Here is a 3,672-nt window from a genome sequence, read left to right as displayed (position 1 = left end):
TGACAGGGTGCGTTGAACATTTCCACTGAGAGGATGGGAGGTAGCCACTGACAACGGTGAAACCCTTGCATACAGCTTGCCATGGAAGGAGCCTTGCGTGTTTGAAGAAGAAGACAGTAGGAAAGCAGAGATTCAGAAGATGGAGCATCTCCAAAACCTCAACCTGTTCTCCATTACTGCAAAACAAGTACTTATTTCATGTTCTTTTACTTTTCACAATCAACCCTGATAATTATTGATATCCCGACTAAGATTTACAAGATAACCATAGCTTGCTTCAAGCCGACAATCTCCGTGGGATCGACCCTTACTCACGTAAGGTATTACTTGGACGACCCAGTGCACTTGCTGGTTAGTTGTGCGGGGTTGCAAAAGTGTGATTGCAATTTCGTGCACCACTAATACACTCTGATATGTGGGGTCCAGCCCATATTTTCCATAATAATTTTCAATAATTTGTGTTATTTGTGGACGATTTCTCTCGCATGACTTGGGTATATTTTTTAAAACACAAATCTGAAGTACCTGATAAATTCTTTACTTTCTACCAAAATGATTCAAACTCAATTCAATAAGAAAATCCAAGTACTTCGCTCAGATAACACTACAAGAAAAACACCCATTCAGGTACACTTGAAAAGTGTACCAAAAGTAGAAAAAAAATGATGTCTTAGGCTACGACTACGCTTTCTGAGCTACAGCTATGCTTTCTTGGGGTGATTCCTATTCGGCCGTTGCCTATTCTCAAAGGCTACGCTTTTCTACACCAAGGGCTACGCTTTTGACATTTGGGAATAGGGTGCGCTTTTCAAGTGATGCTGTCTAGGACCAAAGGCTACGCTTTTCAATGCTACTACATCACCTTTAAAGCGTAGCCACATTGTATACTATGGCTACCATTTATAAGTGTAGCCTTAGGTCCCTCTTTTTTTTTGTATTCTATAGCTACTGTATATAAGTTTAGCCTTAGGTCCCTTATTATTTTTTTATTTTCTATATATAAATAAAAATAAATACATAATTATACTAACTAATTTCTTTAAATAATAAAAATTATCTCTAACCAAAATATATTTATAATAATGATCCAAAGGTACTAGAATGAAGTTAATTGTGAGTATTCATACATCTCACACTAAAATAAGTATAGCCATATCAAAATAACCATGATACCACTTAGAATTTACTACTAATACTATACGAAAAACATATCCTACATAAATATCTTCTAATAAAAGTCATTAGTAGTCAACCATACATGTATCCATTTCTAACACTACTCTATCTTAGCTAATAAACCATAATAATAATCAACTTAATCTTCATTATCATTCTCAATATTATCCTGCATAATTATATAGAAAATTTTTACAAAAATATTTATAATGACATTCGCAATTATAAAAATTAAAAAATCAAACTCAAAACTATCAATGACTGATATCATTAATTCACCTCTACCTTCTTTGTTCTTTACTAAATGATGGCCACACTTGCAAAGATATATATGAACATGGTAATCAAATCACACAAGTCAGAAATGAGAATTGCACCATCCAAACTATCTATGCTAGCCAATGTTCTATATCCACTAATTTTTGGTTTTTCAAAATTTCAATAAACTTTGCTTTGGAGATATGAGAGTTAAGAGTTTACCTTCATAGGAGGGATTTATCAATGCTTCATATATTAAATTAACAATGTCATCCAAATGAAGGAAAACCTGTACAAAAAGAAAGAAAAATAACTTAATTATGGCGCCTTTCTAAAATTAAGACGCAGCCGGGAACCAATCAATAACAACTAGAAGATGCGGGATATACCATTGTTTTCCAGAGCCTATAGGTCCACCAGCAAACATCTTGAAGAGAGGTATCAATTTAGTTATAGAAGATTAAACAAACAAAAATATAATGAATTTTAGGAACTACAGATAGTATTCAAGTTTAATAGTATTTTAAACATCTGTATGTTCTTACCTCGGCCAAGTAATCATTTCCTGATGGACTTTGTTCATCAAACACTTGTGTTTCACTGGTGCCTGAACAGTAAAAAGAAGTGAAAGACATTTTATATGTAAAATCATGCATACTTCTCTATCAATTCAAGTGATTCTAAAGAGTGGACCAAAGCAGTTAACAATCAATCAATAAGCAAGAAAATAATCGACCAATAGAGAAAAAGATTTGGCATATAAACATACCATAGTAAACAACAGCTGTTGCACTAACAAAAACTTTAGGTCTCCTCTAGTGCACTGTTTATCAATTCTACAACCTTTGCTATTAAATGGATAGGTCAGAGGAAGAATAAGCAATTTCTTGTAAGTAAAACTTACTTAACTTGATGCACATATATTTGTCAAGAAAAATATACATATAAAAAGGTTCATTTTCAATTTGTACCATCAGGAATCATATGCTTACTTTTGATGTCACTCTAATCCTGCTCTGCTTGATTTCTATTTTTATCTGCAGAATTAAAATGAGTGTTGGGAAGATGTCTATTATCTCTTAATAACTAAAACTCTATGAATCATTAAGTCAATACAATCCAATAATGACAGTGATAGGAACAAGGCAATAACCTCCGAAGACCATCTAGTACTTATGGGCATTACGCCAAGTTAACCACCCCTATTGAGCCCTGAATGCTATTCTTCCATTTCGACTCCTCCGCAATCTTAATTCCTAAAAAGTCTTTTACTGGAAGGACAAGGCAAAGTTAACCAAAAAGAAAAAATGTTTTAGAAGAAAAATAAAAGGAAAATAAGTAGTATGAAGCAATTGTCGACAATAGTAGAGATTTAATCTCACAAAATGAGAAATGGATAACTTATATTTCACTATGTAGTCGCTGAGAGAATACCAAACTCATTTAGTAGCTAGTCACCTGGCATGTTTGAGGATATTCACATAGAAGACAAAGTATAATAGTACAATGACATTAACTGAGAAAACAAACCTTTCGCACAACAATGAAATCACTGTTTGAAAGGCTCAACTCCTTTTCTGATTCGGCACTAAAAGAATGCATTGCCTTCAAGATGGCTGCAAAGTTACCTTGAAAGAGAAGTGTTGACTTAGCAATAAGCATTAGAATAATCTCCTTTCACTCCTTATATTATATTGAAATATAAGCCAAATTATGAAGATCATTACCTAAAGTTCCATTTAGAACATATGTAGGGACCAATTTGGAGATTAACATAAAGTCCAGCTTGCTACACTACCTTGACGAACTTAACTAAGTTGTACCTATCCTCGAAAAAATACTGAAATATTTTGAAAGCAAAAGTATATTAGTTTTAATTTCTTTCCAATTCTTTTTCAAATGAAAGAATAAAAACCCTGCAAACTTTTTGGAAAGTGAATTACTTTTCCTGGAGAAGGTTCATGGCCATTCCAAAACACATAGGTTTGAATAAAATCCAACCCTCCCTCTTTAGCTTTTTGAATAAGCTCTGGCCACATCTACATGCATTTTCCCATCAATGAACAATGAGAAAATACAATTAAAAAGAATGATTAATAAAAGAAAAACATAATTAAGAAAGAAAGTGCCTGAGGTGTGCTTCTAGGGTAGTGTATAGAACCAGAAAATAAAATCTTTCTCTGCCCATTAACAACAATTGCTTTGTGATCATATGTAACAGAAGCTGTCACTACATGA

At 33.3% G+C, this 3,672-nt stretch overlaps 1 pseudogene; it reads right to left on the bottom strand.

Annotated features, from left to right (window-relative positions):
- Positions 1-1,606: 1,606 nt before the first annotated feature.
- LOC107493551 (epimerase family protein SDR39U1 homolog, chloroplastic-like) lies at positions 1,607-3,210 on the bottom strand (annotated as a pseudogene).
- Positions 3,211-3,672: the final 462 nt, after the last annotated feature.

Source organism: Arachis duranensis, chromosome 6 (assembly GCF_000817695.3).
Source record: "Arachis duranensis cultivar V14167 chromosome 6, aradu.V14167.gnm2.J7QH, whole genome shotgun sequence".
Lineage (NCBI taxonomy): Eukaryota > Viridiplantae > Streptophyta > Magnoliopsida > Fabales > Fabaceae > Arachis > Arachis duranensis.
Note: the sequence above shows the minus strand (reverse complement) of the source record. Positions and strands in the feature narration are given on the sequence as shown.